This window comes from Ambystoma mexicanum, chromosome 1p, assembly GCF_040938575.1.
Source record: "Ambystoma mexicanum isolate Mex_15411 chromosome 1p, UKY_AmexF1_1, whole genome shotgun sequence".
In the NCBI taxonomy this organism is placed as follows: Eukaryota; Metazoa; Chordata; class Amphibia; order Caudata; family Ambystomatidae; genus Ambystoma; species Ambystoma mexicanum.
In genome coordinates, this window is record NC_090921.1 from 1132255785 (window position 1) to 1132278434 (window position 22650).

A 22650-nucleotide genomic window follows, 5' to 3' on the forward strand; every position below is an offset into this window, starting at 1 on the left:
CGACCAAATACTTGGGTTTCTTATGTTGCTCACTCTTTGAAAAACTTGATTGGTTCGATAGATGGATACAAGGTCACCACCTTTGAGAGTATGATGTATTTAGTCGTACTTGAACATATGTTTGCTTCGGGTTCCTCTGAGCTTAAGCAGCACTTGGCTGACTCTGATGAGATAGATCCAAAGAAGTTAGCCATTGCAGCAGATTTATGGGTGTCACATAGAGTTACTACAGCATATATGTAGAGTGAAGTTAACTGCATACCATGGAGTGAAGTAAACTGTATTCAGAGGTTACTTGCAATCTCCAGGTCTTCGATATCTCCCTAGTTTCGAGATTGGAGTGTATAGAAAAAGGCCAGGTAGGTAGTCTTTTCATATCCCAGCCAAAGAAGGGAATTTTTCACCAATTATAGATGTCCACCACAGAGGAGTACATAATGGGTGCAGGGACTTATACTCGCTTGGTCCATTGATTTGGATTTTACAAAACACACCATTGTTGGTTCACTAGTACACCATAAATTATCTTTGTACACCCCTTGGCATGTTGTCACGGGTGATGATGGGTACTTTCATAGGCATTAAAAATGGAAATGTATTTGGAGTAGCATATGTACAAATATCACTGACTCTTTAAATTGATCAATGCATTTGTTTTTTTGTTTCCCCTATAATGCGATTTGCTCTTGAAGAAGGGAAATAACGTGTGAAGCAGATATTTTGTTTGGAATAATAACTGAATACATATGTCATAAGCACTACATCAGTATATTTGTGTATTTGATATGTTATGACCTATTGTGTGCAATACTGTATACATTTTGACTGTTCTCAGTATTTAGGTGTGCAGGGGACGGAACGGTCCATAGATTGGTCTCTTAACTTTTGCTATTTGTACCATGATCTCGTGTCAGGGTCGTCATTCTTCCCCTGCACCCAAATTGTGTACAACCGTTCTAAAAGGTATCTTTTTCTTAATTGGAGCTGTTGTGCCCTGATGATCGTTTTGCTATTCTATTTAGACTGCCAGCCATTGCTGAAGTGCTTCAGATCCTTTGCGTGCGGTATGCAGGAGAGTTGTGTTGTGCTGCTTTACTGTGTAAGATGGGAATGCAGGCTTAGTTTCACTCAGATGTCTCTTTTGATATGATTAGGACTTCTGCCCCATTATAAGTTGTCACAGTAACAGCTCAGAGTCTCATTTATATCAGGGATTGCAAAACAGGGGGATCCCAAAATGCTAATGAATAGCAGCGTCCTTTCTCTTTCTGTGTAATCATTGTTTCGGCTCAGATTTTTTGATTATGGTTCATTTTTCATTGAAGGAATATACATATTCCCATGTGTGGCGGGTGCACTTAGCCCAATAAGTCTTGTCTCAAGGAGTGAGGTCGGACTGGGAGTGCCCTTTCATACTTCAGTGTAGGGTACTTTCAAGGCCAGGACAGCCAAAGAGGGACACAAATAAATGGTCGGCAGGCCCTCCTCCCAGTTAGGATCGGCATTCCTGGCTATCTCTGTAGGGTTTGTTGGTTGCATCAGTGAGAGGTTGACTCCAGTGCAATTTTCACGGATTGGTTCGGTCAGTTCTGATCGTTAGGTCCTGAAAATTGTGTCTCAAGGCCACATACTGCACTCTTTTCCATCTTTTCCACCGTTTCCGGTTTATGGCACTTATCCATGCCCGTGTATCCACTCAAAAGAGTAGTATTATGTGAGGGATCTGAAATGTCCTTCCCTAAAAAGACTACCATCCAAAACCTCATCGACAACTAAGACATGAAATCTACTCCCATGAATTTTGGGGTCACCTTCATTTGGATGGTTAGACGTGCAATTCCTTTTCAAAAGCACGGACAGCCTCAGCCTATGCAGACAATGAGTCGGGTCTTAGAGTGACACCAGTCCATGATAAATCTGAGCTGAGGGCATCACAACTCTCCCTTTCCCAGTATCCAACTTTCGTGGGTCTAGGTTACTAACCATTGAAGGAGCTGTTTTACCTCCAGAAAGAGGAGCAGTGAAATTGAGATGTCATGTGTCTAACCTGTTTATTTGTGCATGATCCTGAGCCGTAGAATGTACGTGCGTCCAGCGAGATAAGGTCATTTCTTCTTGGCTCTAGTCAAAATGTCCTGCCACAGACTTTGAAACACTGACGATATGTTAATGTTAACTGTTGGGTCCCCGCTTCGTGCTGAAGCGGGCCCAAACAGCTGATCCGGCGCACGCCGGAATAACACGCAGGAGCCAGGTCTGCTGAACAACCTTCTTTATTCACGGGGCCGGCGGAACTGCCGAAACCGCCCTCGTCCCTCCCCCTTCCCCTGACGTCACGTCCGGGACGTCATGTCCTGAGGACCCAACCTGGGTTGTCTTAGCCATACTTCGTCTCCTGGTTGCATTGTGTTCTCCCGAGCACTCCTTTTCCTGTCCGTGATCTCCTTTGTTTTCGCTTTGTTCGCGGTGTCGTTTGCTTTCGCTTCTTGTTCCAGCAGTGTTGGGTTTTGTGGTCTCGGGTCCTCGGGTAGTCGTGTGGCGATCGGTCTTCGGAACATTAGGTCTGCCGGGCATACACCCGTGGTGCTGTGGGGGGTGTGCCTGTATTCTTGTAGAAGTTGATTGAGGACCTGTTCGAATGGCTTGTCCTGCACATGGGCTATTTGTAGGGTCCTCTTTATGTTGGCCATAAACCTATGGACCATGCCGTTGGCCAGTGGCCACCGGGGGGTTATGCGTCGATGTTGAAACCCCATGTATTTTGCGAATTGTTGAAAGTCTTGACTGATGAAAGTGGGACCGTTGTTGGACTTTATGATCTTGGGGATACCATAGGCAGAGAGCATCCTGTCTATAACTGGGATGACACATGTCGTGGCGCTGCTCTCTACTATCTGGGCGTCCGGGTATCTTGAATGCTCGTCCATGAGTACAACCACGTGTGTCCCATTGTTCAGTGGTCCAAATAGGTCTATTGCCAGCTCTTCCCATACTTTGCTGGGCAGCGGTGAGGGTTGTAGGGGGTTCGGGTGTGGCGGGGGTGCCACTTGTGCACAGACGTGGCTGTTGCCCACTATGTTTTCCACCAGGCGATCGAGTTGGGGGAACCAGACTTTCTGGCGCAGGAGGCGCTTTGTGGCGACTACGCCCCTGTGTCCTTCATGGGCTAGGTGTATTATCCTTTCCCGGAGAGTTCTCGGGACGATGACCTTGCAGCCTTTTAGTATGACGTTATCCTCCACCACGGTCAACTCGTCGCGGTCTTGATCTAGCCACTTGATGTCTTCTTTCGTGGTTTCCGCTTCATCTCTGGCCTGCTGTCTCATGAGGGCCGTCTTGTCTACCTGAAGGCAGTGTCGGGCGATTCGCAGTGCTGGGTCTGCTTCTGATTGTATGGACAGCTCCAGCCATCCTACCGGAAGTGATTGTAGGTGGTGAATAATGTAGTTGATGTACGCGTCCGCTATTGACGGTTGGGACGCCGTCGTGGGCATGGGATGTCATGAGAGATAGTCCGCGGGGTTTTCCTCTTTTCCTGGCCGGTGTTGTATGGTAAACTTGTAGTCCTCCAAGCGGAGTCCCCACCTGGCAATTCTTGGTGGCATCCTGGCCTTCGGGCTGCGGTAAATGGTGAGTAGTGCCTGGTGGTCCGTGACTATAGTGAACTCCTTGCCAAAGAGGAATAGATGAAAGTATTCGCAGGCCCAGACAACCGCGAGGCTCTCTTTTTCCCCTTGAGAGTATGCCTGTTCTGTGGTAGTCAGGTTCTTACTGGCGTATGCTACCACGTGCGTGGACCGTGGCTCCATGTCGTCTTTTTGCGTCAATATGGCGCCCAGTCCCACGGGGCTGGTGTCCACTATCAGCTCAGTATCACGGTTGGCGTCAAAATATGCCATGTCCTCTGCCTGTGTGATGGCCCTTCGTATCGCTTCGAACGCTGCTTGGCACTCCTTTGACCACGTGAACGGCGTGTCCTTCCTGGTGAGAAGTCGTAGGGGATTGCTGACGGTGGCATAGTCTTTTAGGTATCTGGAGCAGTAGCTGGCCAGTCCCAGGAACGATCTGAGGTCGGTAGTGTTGACGGGGGGCGTGGCTGAGTTGAGAGCCTCCACTTTCTCTGGGTCTGGCCTCATGCCTTTATCTGAGAAAATGTGCCCGAAAAACCTCAGCGATCCTTTGGAGAATTCGCACTTAGCTTTGTTTAGGGTGAGCTCTGCGTCGTCTAGCGCCTGACATACTCTGTGCAGTGCCAGGTCATGTTCTTCCTGTGATTTGCCGTATACCAGGACGTCGTCCGAATAGTTTAGACAGTTGGGAACGTGCCTGATCACCTTGTGGATCTCCTCCTGAAAGATCTCAGCGGCCGAGGATATGCCAAAACTGAGCCTTTTGTATTGAAACAAGCCGAGATGAGTGACAAACGTGGTGATGTAACGGGATTCCGGTGCTATTTCGATCTGGTGGTAACCTTTTGTGAGGTCTAATTTGGAGAATATCCTCGCCCCGTGGAGGAGGTGAATCATGTCCGTTATTCTCGGCGCTTGATGTCGCTCCCTTTCGATGGCTGTGTTGGCTCTGCGCATGTCGACGCATAGCCGTATGGATCCTTCTGGTGATTTTTTTGGGACGGGGACGATGGGTGAAACCCATGGTGTCGGGCCTGAAACGGGTTCTATAACGTTCATTTTGATGAGCTTGTCCAGTTCCTCTTCTACTTGTCTCTGGATGTTGAACGGGATGCCTCGGTAGTGTTGTGCTACCGGTTTGACCTGAGGGTTGATGTGGAGGTGCACTTTTCGGTTGCGTAGTTTGCCTAGACCTGTGAAGAGTCTGGGGAATGATTCTTCAATTAAGTCCGGTTTGGCGAAGTACTTGTGGGCCATCAACTTGTATAAGATGTGTACCAGTCCCATGTCGACTGCTGTCCGGAAACTCAGTATGCACCCGCTGTTGGCTTCTGTGTCTAGAATGTACAGCGGGATCTTCGCTGAGTGTCCTTTGTGTGTGCATGTGGCTGTGATCATGCCTTTGCATGGCAGGGGTGTCCTGGACCCGTAGGGGTATATGTCCACTGTGGCTTTTCGGATCTTTGGTGGGGCGGTCAAGGACTGATATGCGCTTTCGCTGATGATGTTGACCGTCGCTCCGGTGTCCACGAGGAACTTTAGTGGAGTGTCATTCACTTGGAGTGTCAAAATGGGGCTGTGTTGGGTGGCCGTCGTGTTGTCCTGTAGGGCCCACACGTACCCTTTTTTTCTCTGATCCTCCTCTGACGAGAGGGTATCCGTGCTGGTGGGGGATCGAGTCTCCACATACCTTACGAAACGCGCCTGTGTGATCTTCTAGTGTCCTCGGATGACCTTTTGTCTTCGCGTGTATAGCGACTTCTGCGGTCTACTTCTTCTTTCCTGGTACGCCGCCTGTCGCTGTCCGCTGGTGGCCTGGGCGGGCTCTGTGGTGTGGGCCTGCGCCTTTCCTGGTATCGGTGTTTGGACGTCGAGTGGATCGGGGCGTTCTTGCACATGGCCCTGTAATGGTCCATTCCCCCGCACGCGGCGCACTTCTGCCCTATGGCCGGGCATGTGCCAGTGTGTGGATATTCGTAGCCGCATTTGAAGCACGTGGCATCGGGGTGTTTGGTGGTTTGACTTGGTTGGGTGTATATCTTGTTGATTACTTCTGCGTTGTCATTGGGTTGGTGAATGGACACCTTGCCGAGGTTGTCCAGTTGCGAGTCCACCGCAGCTTCCATGCGGGCCAGCGCCAGGATTTCTTCTAGTGACCGTTGTTTCTGTAACAGTTGTTTGCGGAAAGGCTGTGAGAGGCATCCAGCTATCACTTGGGACCTGAGCGCCTTTTCGTTGGAGTACCTGTGGAATTCACAATGTTTCAGTATGATGCGTAGTCGCATCACAAAACTGTCTATGTTCCATCTGGGCCCTAGGCTGGAGGTGTCTCTGATTTCAAATGGGTTGGGCATATGCATGACTTGGGCTGCACCTTCCTGGTGTGCATGCAGGTTGTTGTCCTGCGCAGTGTAGGCGCTTCCAGATGCCTGTCCTGCTCCACCTGAGGAGGACGCCGGGGTGGTCGCGGTGTCCGACATGACTGTGCGGCCGTGAGGGTGTAGTGGCGCTGACTTTGTGCTATGTGAGGTGCACTGTGGGCACCTACGTTGGTGCTTCCTCGTGGTGTGGCCTTTGGCCTGTGCTGTGGCCTTTGGCCTGTGCTCCTGCTAGGTGCTGGATACTAGTACGTCCTCTATTGAACTCCCCCGTGTGGGGGGTGGGGCCGCTTGTGGCGGGTGCCTCCGTGGTTCGGAGCGCCCGTGTCCTGTGGGCGTCTATGCGCGGGTATTTGCCATGTCACGCGGGGCCGGGGCCGCCCTCCCACTGCTCTCTTAATTTCGGGGCGGGGCCGCGCCCATGTCCCGGCTTGCAAATAATGTCACGCGGGAGCCGGGGCCGCGCTCACGCGGTGCACCTGTTGTATCGGAGGGTGACGGGCTGAACGTGAGGCCTCTGTCACGCGGGAGGCGGGGCCTAGTCGGGTGGGCACCCGTGCCCGAGGCGCGCCGACGCGCTAAACTGCTTGGCTGCAGACCTCGGCACGGTGTCTGCGGGGTCGCGCCCGCTCGTCGCCAGTGTTGGGTCCCCGCTTCGTGCTGAAGCGGGCCCAATCAGCTGATCCGGCGCACACCGGAATAACACGCAGGAGCCAGGTCTGCTGAACAACCTTCTTTATTCACGGGGCCGGCGGAACTGCCGAAACCTCCCTCGTCCCTCCCTCTTCCCCTGACGTCACGTCCGGGACGTCATGTCCTGAGGACCCAACCGGGGTCCGCCCACACAACAATGTGGGCAACCTGACATCAACCTTCATCCATTTAACTTTGCCCTATATACTTGCTGCACTGCAAAATCTACTTCTGGCAATTAGTGGTTTGTTCTTCAGAAAACCTCATTCATATCCAATGCAACTCATTATCAAAGTGGCATTGTCCCTATAATCCGCCAAATACTTTGATGAGTACATAGTCATTGTTAATGTTTTATGTACTTTGAACTCAGCACCTCATTAAAAGGAGTGTTCAAAATGTAAATGCTGCACGCGGGATTTCCCACTTTCTTCATGTGATTGCAAACGTTTGCCTTTTCTTTTTTTTTTTTGGTTGTTGTTTTCGCAAAATGTCAAAATGTTGCTGCAAGGGAGACTTCCATCATGCTTTTCTCGCACAAATGTGAATGTGTTTGAGATTGTATACCTCTATTTTGAATCTGTTTGAGATTTGCTGCAAAAATGCACTTCAGTGGAAAAGATTTTGCTCACCGACAAGCATGTGACACGCGTTAGCACATATCTTCAACCTGTTTCATGATTAACACCTATGCAATCTGCTGTTGTGCTTGGTTAACAGATTAAATGCTTGTTTCACCAAACGTTTAAGATAACCCCAAACAAGGGGGTTAATATTGAACAATTAACGTAGGCGGGAGTTACAGAAGGGTTAAGCAAAAAATAAAAGATCATTTATGGCTTTTGACTTTAACAAGGGTGAAAGCAGAGGTAAAGGAGAGTGGCAAACAGGGGCATTGAAGTTCTATGGGGAGGAGGATCGACAAATAATTCAGCTATTGGTTAAAGGATGGCTTTCCAAATTCTCAAATCAGTGAGAGCAATAGGGAACAACAAGGGGGTGCATGGCAGACATGGGGCCTCATTACGAGGTGGGTGGTAAGGGATTACCGGCACCGGTAAGGGCACTGGTGCCGGTAATCCCTTACCGCCCTACTACGAGTTCCCTTTGCAAGTCCTCCCGTAACGCCTGTTTTTTCCAGGCGTTAAGGTCGGGACCCGCAAAGGGACTCTGGAGCTAATAACGGTACCGCAATTTGTGGTACCGTTACTAGCGCCTTCCCCATTCCCATTGAGCCCTATGGGGGCTCAAATGGGAATGGGGAAGGGCCCTGGTGAATGGGGAATTACCGGTCCCGCCAACCTTGGAATGGACCGGTAATTGCTCCATTCACCAGGGCGGAGTCGGTAGGGTTTTGGAGGCAGCCATGGAGCTAATAGCTCCATGGCTACCTCCAACCTCGTAATGAGGCCCATGGTCTCTTTCTTTTTGTTCAGCTTACATATATCCACATCACTTTTATTTTACACATAATTCCCTGTGATGATCCAGTCACCAGTGGCACCTCGCTGATTCCACAGGAGCGGGGTGCAAAAGAAGATGGCACGATAACAAGTGTGGCCTCCTCTTTTTACCACCTAACTGAGAAACAGGGGGATTGCAGGGAAAGATCAGCAACCTAGCTTTGCTGCTATTTTGAAGGTCAAGATACCCACTTCGCCCACCGTCAAGGCTTTAAACTGAACAATTGGGGAAATGTGGAACACACTGGGAGATGGGCTGGATCACCTTGGGGTAATGATTGTGAAGCAGGAGGAAGGAGCCGAGGACACATTTCACAGGTATTCTCTTAAAAAACGGAAAAGGAAACCATCTGACAGGATGCCGTTCCTTTCGGACTGGGGATCAGTTTGTTACGTGTTAGCTTATATTGGAGCTTTCTTTGAGAGGGTTTTCTTTGACATGATGCAACAGCCTACTTTTACACTTACTTCAGATTTGCATGTTTATCAATTAATTGTCTATATATCTACATCACAAAGTGTCATAGTATCTTTTTGTCAAGTTTCCTACTGTTTGTGCCTGTAAAATTCACATTTGATTTGTTTATACGTTGCCATGGAGTGATAGCGTGGCCCTGCCTGTGAGCTATATTCAGTACAGGCCTGTCTATTTGAGCATTACTCTGGCTAATGGTGCGGATGGTGAAGGGGTGTTGTAAATGGACAAACCAGAAGCATCTGCTTTCTTTAGTGCATGTGAAAAGGGAGGTAGAGAAATGGAGTGAGATAGATTGAACATACAGGTATTATTATATGGTGCTGGCTGCGGTATTAGGCTGAAGCACATGTTATTAGTTACTCCATAACCAAACAATTCCAAATTGTGATTTCTCATAAAATGTCATCACCATACACCTGTGATAAGGCAAGCCATCAAGCTACATTATTACATGATAAATACATAGAAGTCTCCATTACATTTTGGATAACTTCTATCTCCTGATCAAAGTGGATCTTACCAGCCAATCCTCATTTGGATGGTTAGATGTTCACGTTCTTGTCAAAAGCAAGGACAACATCAGTTTATGCAGATAATGAGCCAGGTTTTGGAGTCACACCAGCTCATGATAAATCTTAAGAAATCACAACGCTCCCTTTCCCAGTATCCAGCTTTCGATGGTTTAAGTTTCTAACCATTGAAGGAGCTGATTTACCTCCAGACAGAGGAGCAGCGAAATTGAGATGCCATCTGTCGAGCCTGTTTATTTGGGCATGTTCCTGAGCCTTAGAATGCACATTGGTCCAGGGAGATAAGGTAATTTCCTCTTGGCTCCAGCGAAAATGTCCTGTCACAGTCTTTAAAATACTACAATGATAAGTTAATTTTAACCTTCATCCATCTTTATGGAAGTCCCTAACTGGGCCCCTTTCAAGGAAATTGATAAGCTCCTGGCAACCAAACTCCCATCAAACCCAGGAGCTGATCACATCGTACTGAAAAATACTGGCAGAATGATCATAGGGGTTTAACCCAGTATACATTTACAAATACGTGCTTTTCCAGTGGTTCCTCCCCTCTTCATATTCACAACAGACACAAGCAATTACAGTTGGGATGTTTCAGGGGTCAGTAATGTGAGATTCATGACTGTGTTTAGTTTTCTCAAGGTTCTACATTTTATTTTACACAAAATTATAAAATAAACCCTAACTAAACCTACTACCTAGTCTAGGATCTAAGGGACAATCTCCTAGCATACACAAAACTAACCCTCACACCAGAAAACAAAAACATTTAAAGCAACATGAAAACAACATAAATAAAAGGTTACCAAAAAACCAGTGCCTTGGACGACTTCTAATTGTTCTGGGCAAATCTTGCTCTCCAGGAAAGTCCCAAAGTCAGTTTCTTCCAAGAAAAAAAAAGTATTGAACAAAGTCTTGAAATGTTCACAAAAAACAAAAGTTTACACAAATATAAATTCACTGGTTACATTGCTTCTTCCCTTGATGATAAGATTCCCTTTCCAAGTTCCATAAAACAAACAACAGCACGAATGAGTTTCCTGGATAACCTCCTTCCAGGAAACAATGAGTAAAGTTGATGACACAAGTACAACTTCTGTTTAACCACAACTCTTCTGCATTCAACTTCTGTGACATCTTTTACAGACAAAAGATTGCTGACAGGCTGAGAGTACGGTAACTACTGTAACTGGTGCCCTCTCACTTTCTGGTGCCCAATAACAACTTGAATAAACTAAAATATAGCCCTCCCCAGGTGGGAATTCAGAGCGGGTGGCAGCGGGGAGTCTCAAGCAGTGATCAGTGATAGTGGTTGTCGGCAGCAGGTTGCTGCGGCAGGCAGAGAAGCACGCTGAGTACTGAGCGCCGAAGGCATGGTGGTGTAGTAGAGCTCGGGACACCCCCCTACAGAAACCGTGAGTGGGCAGTGGAGGAGTAGAGGAGTTGCTGCCAGGGGCAGTTGGCCCCAGAGCACAGGTTCAGTGACAACGAGGGAGTGGCTCCTGGAGCGGAGTGCGGGCGGCGAACAGGCAGGCTCACCCGGAGAGTCCTGCAGCAGTGAGGTGGAGCGGAGTGGTGAGACTCTTAGCACCCAACAGTGTAGGCAAGGCAAGTCGAGGCCTGTACTTTTTAACTAATAAGCAGTAGCAGAGGACCCATAGTGGATAGCCCCCCACCCCCACATCCAATCCACATATGGATGCAGGGACGCAGAGAGCAGTGTGCTTTACAAGTCTGAAGGGGCCCAGGAGGTCTGGCTCATGGAGTAGACCTGAAGTGGGGCACGAACACCGCTGGGAATTACGCGCAGCACAACTGGTGCCTACAGGTTGACTGATGAGTCAGGGACCTGCACTGACCCCAGAGGGTGGAGGGAGAACCTGTGATGGGTCAGCAGAAGCCCTGAGACAGGGGTGGCCACAAGACACGTTCTCGCACTACTGTAAAGAGCTCTCACCCCACATGGACCAGGCGCCTGGGGTCATACTAGGCTGAGAAGACACAGTGGGGGAGGCCTGCAAGCTTGGAGCGCAAGAGCATGAAGAAGAGGTCATGGTTGGCTGACATAGCACTGGGAAGGAAGGGGTGAAGGGGGTCCCACCACCAAGTCAATCCCTGATGTTGTGAAATAAGAATAAGGACATGGCACCCACCCCTAGGACTTCAAAAAAGTCTGTGTGTAGTTTTACCATCTGTGCACCTCTCTTGCATTGCATCTGTGCCTTTTTAAAATCATTTGATTTTTAGGCTGTGTGTAGATTTGCCATATGTGCACCTCTCTTGAATTGCATATTTGCCTCTTTAAATCATTTAATTGTAGGCTGTATGTAGCTTTACCATCTGTGCACCTCTCTTGCATTGCATCTGTGCCTTTTACAAAAATTCGATTTTAGGCTGTGTGTAGCTTTACTATCTGTGCACCTCTCTTGCATTGCATCTGTGTCTTTTTTATATTAAAAAAAACATTCTGATTTTAGGCAGTGTGTACCTTTTACATCTGTGTACCTCTTGTATTGCATCTGTGCCTTTACAAAAAATTGATTTTAGACTATGTGCACCTTTTACATCTGTGCAGCTCTCTTGCATTGAATCTGTGCCTTTGTAAACACATTTTGATTTTAGGCTGTGTGTACCTTTTTCATCTGTGCACCTCGTATCTCTTGATACGCTATCCAGATTGCATTTATGCCATTGTAACTGCTTCAACTAGGCCACCAGGTGAGTTTAGCTAGAACTGTGCGGTGCAGCCACTCTTCTTGCATTCCACAGTTATCCTCTGCCGCCCCAATGGCTCTCTCCATCTCTTCTATTTTCTCTAATTGCTACACTATCACCTATCGCCCCTCTCTCATAAAGTCCGGTAGAAAAAACCATAAAAAAGACATCTTGAGTGCAAACACTGGACATCCCATCGCAGACATCCATGTCAGAGCTTCCTGCAGAGAGGATTTCACTGATATCCTCTTCTTTGTCCCCTCTCCAGATCAATGGACCCCCCATCTCATCTCCACTCTCTCTCCTTCCACATCCTCTAACATTAATGGTGACACAAAGTGGGAAGTTCTCTTGGGTGGTTTCTCATCCTCATATTGCTTCGTAAATGTGTATCACACAGGCACAATCCTGGGTTAGGGTCCACAACCCAACCTCCTCCTCTTTGACTGGATTCTGCCTTCTCTCATTAACTTCCTTCCTTCTCCCATCACCCTGTACCATTCTCCCTCTCCCTACTCTGTCTGGTGCACCACACCCCTGTACACCACCTCAGAAATCTTTCAAAGGCAGAGACCTTCTAAATCTTGTGACCCTTAACACCCGGTCAGCCAACAAACACTCTGCTGACATCTGCCTCCTTCATGAAGACATTGACCTTGATATTATCGCTCTTACCGAGACATGGTTCAATGCGAGCTCAATCACTGCTTTTGACTCCCTCCTCCGTGCTGGCTTCAAAATCATCTCCAAGCCTTGATCTCACCGCACTGGTAGGGGGGTTGACTTAATCTTTCCTGAGTGGGTTCCTGCCTCCATCTTACCCGCCCAGCACTGCTCTTCCCTTGAAAGCCTGGTTTGCAAGTTGGTCATCTCTACCATCTCCACCCTGACAATTGCCACCATTTACTGGCCTCCAGGTGCCACCACCCTGTTCGGGCTGATTTCTGCTCTTCCTTACTTTCATCCACCTCCAACCTCCTCCTGGGTAATTTCAGCATCCAACTGGATTCCCCTGGCTCTGTATCCATTCTCTTCACTGGACTCTGCACCTCTCTTTCCCTATCCATTCTCTCTTCTGAACCAACCCAATCAGCTAGACACACTATGGATGCCCTCATACACCCAGAACTCTCTCTCTCTCTCCCCCTCAACTAATCACCCCCCCTCTCCTGGTCAGATCCTTCTCTCCTCTCCTCCCACCTGCGTCCCTTTGGCCCTCTCACCGCTCCCCAAAAAGCCCCACCAAACTCGTTCAGTAACATCCGCCTGATGAAACGAGTGTCAGATGCTGCCTTTACTCCCACCTTCATTCCCCCTACTGCCTACCTCTGATACTACCTCTGACTCTGTTCTCAGCAACCTCACCTTTCCATCACCAATACTCTTGACATTCTTTCCTCAGTCATGAGGATCTGCCTGAAACCTGTCTATAAGTTTCACACCTGGTAAGACTCCGAACTTGCGGTACAGAAACGAAAGTGCAGGGTGGCGGAACAGAAGTGGCAAACTTCAGGCTTACCCTCTGACAAACTGGCTTGCCACCTGTTCCAAAGGCAATGCAGACTCCTTCCACGCCAATTAAAGAGCCCACATGCAGGCATGGGTTGCTGGTGAATCCAAGAACACAGCTGAACTTTTAAAGATTTGCAGGGAATTAGCCAACCTTTCCGTAGTCTACTGCTGCCCTTCTCCTTCCTAGGCCCTCTGCAACACACTGGCCATACACTTTGTCGCAAAAACTGAACACCCTTACTAGCCACCCACCCAACCCATTCCTCACGCCCTTGCCTCCCTTACACCCTCTCCCTCCTCCTTCTTCTCCTTCTCCCCTGTCACACCTGAAGAAGTTACCAGAGTTGTCTGCTCCATGAAGGTCTCTTATTAACAGGTTTTCTCTTGCTCATCAAGAACCATCAAGGATAACATTGGCTCTCTCGCTCCAGCACTCGCTGATTTCTGCAACCACTCTTTTAACACTGGATCTTTCTGTTCCTCCCTTAAGCACTCCCTTGTGCTCCCACTCCTTAAGCAACCTCTATCAGACTCTACCTGCCCTGCCAGCTACTGCAATATTTCCATCAGCCCCTTCCTGGGGAAGCTGATGTAGAAGTTGGCATTGCGCCAACTCAACTCAAACATTGAACTTGTTGATGGTCTTCACGACCATCAGTCTGGATTCCGAGCATCCAGAGGCACTGAAACTGCTCTTCTGAACACCCATGAAGAACTGCTAGCATCTCTGGATTCCAACTCCCCTGCTGTCCTCATCGTTCTCAATCTCTCCTGTGCCTTTGACATAGTCAACCATTCCATTGAAGGCAAGTCCCTTTTTACGCACACTCCAGAATAAAGACAACCCACTAGGGAAATATGCCAGGAGATAGCATTGCATGGATAGCAAGGTCTAATTGTACAGAATACAAATATCAGCAAAGGACTCTGCTGCTCGAAAGCACTCTGACCCATACAGTTACAAACAGTGGCATATAAACCCCACACACGTCATGCTGCCACTTATCTGAGGTACCCTACACATGAGTCTGCTCCATAGGGGATGCCAGGCAGTGATTGGTTAGTTCTTTGGATCCACATGGGTCAGCTGGGCTCATCCTTGCAGTGCAGATAGGGGCACACATTAATACATTGTTTCTGTCTAAACGAAACACGCTAAGCCTGGTTATTAATCCATTGTGGCAGGTACCAGGGCAGAACAGGAAATGGTGCCAGGGGGAAGGGAGGATGAAATACAGTCATGCTGACCCACACATTCAGGGCTTGATTGAGACCCCAGTTCCTGCACTCATGGTCTCCACCCAGGGTTTTGATCTTTAATGTATCCCTCCCTGTGCCTCGTGTCACAAGGGACATGTTTTCATGCTAGAAAAATATACTGTCGCTCCTGCTTAGGTCCTCTGTGGACACTTGATTTGTGCTGCTTATCAGGGAATACAAAGGTGTGGGGGTCGAGTCAGTGGTGTGGGGCTGGCTCTGGCCTTGCTGGGTGGGGGTTAGAGACCTAATGGCAGTTTAGTGGAGATTAATGGGTGGAGCGCAGAGCTTGGTGTTGTCTCATGCTCTTGCAGAGCGCATCCAACACTGGAGGAACAAGGGGGAAGTGGACTTCCAAGGGAACGGGGCTCCGCAGAGTTAGTCTGTTTTGCAGGAATTAGGCCTAGTGAGCAGGGAACGTGAATAGCACAGTTATCCCTTTTGGGCCTAATAAAAAATTGAGTCATGGCAATGGGTTTTCTAATGTCGAACATCTACTTCTAAGTGCTACAGTGCCTCTACATGTTGCCTGACAGTGTGGATTACTCCCTCCTCATACCACCTCATATGGTGTTCTCCTTACATAGACGTGCCTGGGGGTGGGGAGTGGGATAGGCTCATTTCCATCCCAACATCATCCTCATACAAAGGCTCCATGATACCCTTGGTTTCTCGGAACGGGCACTGGATTGACTGACATCCTTCCTTACTGACTGCTCTTCCCAAGTCATCTTTGGCACCTTCTCCTCTCCTACTTCCTTCTCCACCTGTGGTGTCTCTCAGGGTTCTAGCCTCTCCCATTGGCTCTTTATCATCTACCTTGCTCTGCTTACCTTCCTCGTCGCCCACGTCTCCAACTTCCAGTGTTATGCAGACGACACATATCTCTTTTTCAAACTTCCTGCTGACCCTCTTGCACCCTCCAATTTCCCGACTGCCTATCTGATATCCAGTCCTGCTGCACCTCCAACAATCTCTGCTTCAACACCTGTAAAACTGAGATCCTTCCCATCAGGACCTCTGCTCCCTTCTTCCTCCTTTCACTCTGACCTTCCTCCTTGGGCTCGCTCCCTGCTCCTTCTTCTGAAGCCAGAAACCTCAGTCTCACCTTCGACTCCTCTCTCTCCTTCCTCCCTCACAGTCAGGACATTGCCAAAAAGTCTCACTTTCAGCTCTCACTTCTCAAAGGAATTCTCCCTTTTCTCACATTCCCCCAGAGGCATAATGTTATCCAACTCCTGGTTCTCTCTAGGCTTGACTATTGTAATAGCTTCTTCCTGAATCTGCCTTATTCCACTCTGGGACCCCTCCAGCTAATCCAGAATAGGGAAGCAAGAATTATCTTTGGCGTTGTGCCCAGGTACCACATCTCTTCTGCCCTAAAAATTCTTCATTGGTTCCCGCTTGCTGCACGGGTTAAATGCAAATCTCTCTGCATCATCCAGAAGGCTTTCTGGACCCGGGGGCCACTCTATCTTCAACTTTATCTCACTAAATACTCTCCCTCTAGACCACTTCATTCCTCTTGCACCAACTCTTTGTGTGTAAAGCGTTTCGCTAAAAAGAGGGTAGGTGGTCGATTGCTTTCCTCAGCTGGCTCCCTCCTATGGAACAGCCTCCCTCTGCCGCTGCACCTTCAGCAGGACTTTCTTATATTCCGGAAGCTCCTCAAGACCTTCTTCACATCCTCCTTCCCTTCTTCTCTTTACTGGTAATCCCACAGTTGCTGTGATTGTTGTTTGGCACCCTTATGCATCCTCGGGGCCCTTGACCTCCCACTGCCAATCAGCCCAACTCCTGTCTCTGCTCAGCACTTGACTTGACATACCTTCCACCCTGGAGGTTTGCACTTATTCCTAACGTGGCCTTGGTTATGTAGCACTCAACAACGAGGCACTTCATCTGTGGCTCACCCATGAGCCCGGACCCCCCGGCATTTACTCCCTCTGCTCTTTTCTTTGCTGCACTTGCACATTATGAATACTCACAAGCCATAGTAGGTTCATCCATCCTCCTTTTCCCTCCACTGCTCTTGTTAATTATTGTGTTATGTAATATATTTCACTCCCTTGCCCCTCCTTGCCCTGTGTGTACTTTTAAAAAGTATTTTACTTGCTGTATAAACACCTAACAAGCAAACAATAAATAAATATATTATGCTTAGGGTTTGCCCTCTCTCCAGCAACTCCCTTCTACTAATGATACTATATGAGCAGCATCCATTGCCCCACAGTTGACATCTGCTTCTACTACATTCAACTACTACAGTTCTGACAAGAGTGTTGACGACCACAATTCTATTGCTGCTAGTGGAACTTAATGTTTTGGGCAACTTCAACAAGACTTCTTTGACCTCTACAGGTTGGCAAGGCACTCTTTTCTCTTGGATGACAAGAAAGGTCAGTCTCTTTGCCTTTCCTTCAGTCTTGCAGCTACCATAAAATCTGTCTTTAGCTTCCATACTATTTCTTCCCACCTTGAACAGTCTCAGCTTTACAGATTTAAATGTAGACGTTTTAACAAGTACCCAGCTCCCTTCCCCAGCTTCATATACACCTTTCCTCCAGCATTTACCCCATAGATGCAGTGACACTGTTTTAGCTTTGGATAACCTTGTAACCCTTACACTAGAGGACTCTGGATTAACAACTGCTTCAGTGACTAAAAAATAATTGTGTGTCGTTCTTAAATGAAATGGATTCACTTCAAGAAGTTTCAGTCTACTGGCTTGGGTAATAATTGTTCTTTGTTTAGCTTCAGCCACTTCTACAACTTCTACCTCAGTGATCAGAATGTTAAAAGATGCAAGTCTCTTAATGGAAACAAAATTAGGCACATGTGATTTAGTTTTGACCTTGAACTGCTACTTAAAAAGATGCGCGCTCCCACCTTTTGGTCAGCGTTAAGCTTCCAAGGTAATGGGGAAACACTGTTTCAAGCGCAACCTCTTCAAACGTTAAACTGTGCTTCTAAGATTTTGGGAAAGTCAGCTCTGCTCCCATAATTTTACTGGCAGTGGTCTCCTCATTAACAGGGGCCTTGCGACCGCTTGGCACTGTGTTACTTCTAACAATGGGGAAAAGAATTGCTTTTTCTAGACCGGATACTTCAGCATTGTTAACATGAGCATGTGTTAACAGGCTCCACAATCACAATGACTGCGGGCTGCTTTTGCTTCCCGGCTTGGATTTTACTACTGCTACTGCTACAGGCATTCTTAGGACCCACACCCCTTTGCTGCACGGGTGTCTCTGAACCAGCCTCATTAAGGGAGAGTCTTCTACTCTTCAGTTTCCCTTGGTTTGCTTCTGCACATGGGCCTAGGGTACATACACGACTTCAGCTCTGCATTCACAGAAATTAGGCACACCTGGAAAGACTGCCTGTTTCTTGCATTCTCTTCCAATGCTGCCACAGCCAAACAGGGTTTGTGAGCACAAATCCAATTTAGAGCCTGCAGGTAAAATCTGCTCTTCCTCTGCTCCGGCGTCCCTTCTGTGATCACACTTTCTTGTGAATTGCCATCCGCATGCGCTGGTGCTTCTGCTTCTGCTGATACTACCAACCTTCCAGCTCTAGCTTCTTTCTACTGCTCCTTCCTGCTGAAGACTTTTATGCCCCTCAGATGGGTTAATTGGTCTCAGTTACAGACCATTAGAACTAACTGCCTGACCTTGAAAAAAGTTGCTTGACCTTGGCTCATGCATGCCTCTTCAGCCCTCTTCTTATTCCTAAGGGTTTCTGGGGCATGCCGTCCACTTGAAAACATTTCTCTTTCTCTTCTTCTTTAAAAGGTTTAATAATAGATGTTCCAAGGTTTAACCTTTTGAAAGACAGATGGGACAGGAAAAGTCACATGTTCGCCTTTCCTGTTGGCATACCTTTGGCTTTGTGGAAGATATGGAGACTTTGGGGTATAAAAAAATGGTTCTTTGTGTTCAACACTAAATTGAGTCACTTCTTTAGAATTTTCCTTTTCATCCTTAGTAGGTGGTCGAGTTATATCAACATGGTATTAAGCCAATTTCTACTTTCAGTCTGTGGTAAAAGTATTAATCTTCAAGGGAACATACTGTGTCTCATCCTGCAAAATCTCCCCACTTCCCTGGGCTTTGTCTCCACCCAGGTGATCCTCCTGTAGTACACCACCTCCAGGATTGGGATCAGGAATCATCTGCCCTCTCCTGTCCACCTGCAAGGATACTCTAGGCAGGGTTTTAGTGGGGGATCCGCAGGATTCTTCATAGATGCTTCTGTGGATAGTCAGCCTTTCCCCCCCACAAAAGATCAAATATGGAGATCATGCACTACACCAAATGGAAGGAGGTGGCAGGCATTGTCTCATCCTCAAAGATTGTGCTCACAGTATGAGAATCAGAGCATTTCTTGTGTATACTTAATAAATGACAGTAACAGCCTAAATAAACTCGATGAGTGGGACTTGTTCTGATGTAGCTGCTGTGATCTTCCAGTTGGTTCCCTGAGCAGAAATCAATATTTTGGTTCTTTCACCTGTCCACATCAGATGTCAGGATTACTTGAAGGTGTACACTCTTAGCCATTTTTCTCATTCTCCCTAGGCTTACTGTATGCCCCAGGAGATATTTGTAGAGTTATGTGTTTATCGCAACTCTTGCTGTTATGCCTGTCAGGTCAAAGCATTACTTCTCATCTTTTGCTCACAATATTGTGAATTATAGATATGCTTTTATGTCCCTGGTGGACGTCTTCCTCTATGACTTTCCCCTTGTCATCCTTTGCCACAAGGTGGATGTTCAGCACAAGAAAGAAGTGGGCTAGGGTAGTACTCATGGCGGTTCTACGTTATTTTGCCGAATGAAATTTCATTGTGGGACTTTTCATCGCCGACCCTTTTTTAAAATGTATTTATTTATTTATGGGGGGGCTGTAAAAAATTATGTTACCGATGAAAGGGTCGGCGATAAAAAGTCCCACGATGAAAAATACTTCGACGAAATGCGTGTATACCCTCATGGCTCCCTCCTGGAAGATGATGGCCTTGTCTCGGTTTCCCAAACACATTGTGATAGCCTCAGAGTAGTTGCCTCTGATCTCACTGAGTTCTTGTCCTTTTCTCCAGTGCCTCCAATGACTACATCTGCTGGCATGAATTTTGAGAGGGAAGGTCATTGTGATGGCCTGGAGGTGCAGCAGCCTAGTCTTCAAGGTTCTCCCCCACTCTTATGGCTTTCAGCCATCAACAACCTCTGACTGAGCCCCAACTCTGCCAATAAACAGTTTTTATTGTTCTACTTTCTGTAATGTTGTACCAGCATTTAACTTTGCCCCATAACCTTGCTGTAGTGGTGGATGTTTTTCTTGCAATTAGTGGTTTGTTCTTCAGAAAACCTCATATTCTATACAAATAATTATCAAAGTAGCATTATCCCTATAATCCGCCAAACATTTTGATGAATACATATTATTTGTTAATTTGTATACTTTGAGCTCAGCACATCATTAAAAGGAGTGTTCAAAATGTAAGTACTGCACTCGTGATTTCACAATTTTTTACTTCATGTCATTGGATAGGTTTCCTTTTTTTGTTCTTGTTTTTGAAAAATATCAAAATGTTGCTTGAAGGGAGGTTTCCATCATGCTTATCTCGCAGAAATTTGAATGTGTTTGAAATTCTCTGCAAAAATGCACTTCAATGGAGAAGATTTTTTATTTTTTAATTTTTTTATTTTATTCGGTTTATACAAACCTTTAAATATTTTACAAACAATCAACAAAACAACAAGTAACATGCATCATTTTCCGTCGTTAAGCAGGGTCCTCACCTCCTCCCTCTCCCGCCAGCGTCTATTGAGTCCAACCCTCCATTTGGCCAGTGCCTACGTCCTGGACAACATTGACCAGGTTAAGTCACACTTCAATTATTCGTAAGAAGTTCATCAGTGGATATAGCAGTTTTAAGTCAATTCCATTGAACATATGTCCCCACCAATCATCCGCGCACAATGAGAGATGACTTACGCTCCACGGACCCAAGTACAGACTTCTTTCATTACAAAGCTTTTTGCAGAAAAGGACCAGATGCTTCAATGATTCGGGAGCACTTAAGCAAAATCTGCAAGAAAGATTTGGGCTTTTGTTGCATTTCCACATCTGTAAACGCTCCTTTGTACTAAATAGATTCATGCGAAATAACATAAAGCGTCTGCGTGCGTTGGGATCTGGGAATAAACTGATGTAGCGTTGTGCCGTATTGAAGGCACAAGCTTCAGCTGATACATATATCATCAGTTTCGCAGCAGCTCTTTGGGCGCAAGTTCTCTCCCAATCTATGCGCCAGATTTTTGTTTTCGCAGCGTCCGGGTTTTCGTGGAGCATATAAATCTTGATGTCAAAATCAACTAGTATGCTTTCGCATCTTTGGATCCACATAGCCACTAAGTTCTGTCCTTTGGCCGGTGCAGTGTGCAGGATTTGGAACTGGAGGATGTTTTCTCGGGCACGTGTCTTTCAAAATAAGGATAGCAGGTTCCAAGTAATTCTAGCTTGAAGAGAAATCAGGGATAATTCATATCTAATACATGCAGTCATCGTTCCTCGAGGAAGGCCCAGTACTTTTGTCCAAAATTGGTTCTCTAAGGAGGACGATAATTCGTGAGTGCATCCCAGGGCATTTTCTGCCACGTAGATTAGAACTGGAGTGCCCTGTTGTTGGTAAAACAGTCTCAGTGGTTCATAAGAGAACTTCCCAAATTTCCATTTTATAATTAAGGCTTGGCTGGCTAGCTGAGCACATTTCCTTTTAGTTTCAGCTCTCCAGGGACCGTCATTAATACAGGAACTTAGGACCATTCCCAGGTATTTCACACTTTGTGACCTCTTCAGTGTTGCTCCGCCCAGGGTCCATCTGAACTTTTTCTCTATTTTCGAGGACCCTCCTTTCAAGTTCTTAAATGTTAGGATTTTGCTTTTATTTGGGTTGATCAACAGCTGGTTCTCACTTACATATCGCTGAATGGCATCAAGTTTTCTTTGTAAGCCGATGGCTGTTAAATCCATTATAACAAGATCATCGGTGTAGAGAAGCCATTTTATGTGTGATTTATTTATTTTCGGCGGGAATGAATACACTTCCTCTATTGAAGTGCCAATGTCCGATATAAACAAGCTAAAGATTTTTCTCACCAAATGCATGTGAGACGTTAGAACATATTTTTAACCTATTTCATGAATGTCATCTATGCAATCTGCTGTTGTTCTTGGTTAACAAATTAAGGGCCTGATTCATGGAATACTTTGCAGGGAAAATACAGACTTTGTGGGACATTCTGCACGCAAAACCCCCCTTCATCGATTCCTGGAATCGACTTTGTGAGACTTTCCTGAACCTTGCGTGGACTCTGCGCTGCTCCGGCACATCTCTGCATGCACTCGAGCACATTTCACGAGACTCCTCATAGAGCATGGGTGGGGCCTGAGCAGACACAGAAATAGGGGGCGTAACAGACACAAAAATAGGGGGTGTAAAATGCACACACGCCATTATCAACGCAGAATAAGGAATAATGTGGGTCTGTTGAGGGATGGGACACGCAAAGCAATCGCACACCCAATCCACTGCAAACCCTAACAAATTAATGGATTCCAACGCACAACCTTACATCAGGAAAAGTCTCACGCAAACCCTGTGATCCAACCACCACTTGATAGCAAGCATAGAGTTCAACATGCAAGGGATCCTTTGTTTATAAAGCACGTAATGGACACTACGATCATCCAATAGCCATGATGAATGCTGCAGTAGCAGGAGCCAAAGCCCATGGCAACAGAAGGAGAAGGAGGATGCCCAGGCCCCACATTTCTGCTGCACGTACCCTCTGTGTGGTATGCCTGATGACCAGGTGTATGCCAGGTACTGCTTCATGCCCCATATCATCCTAGACCTTGTCAGGAAGTAGGAGAAAGACCTAGCATCATCCACCATCTGCTCCCAGTCCCTTAAGCCCTCTTGGAAAGATG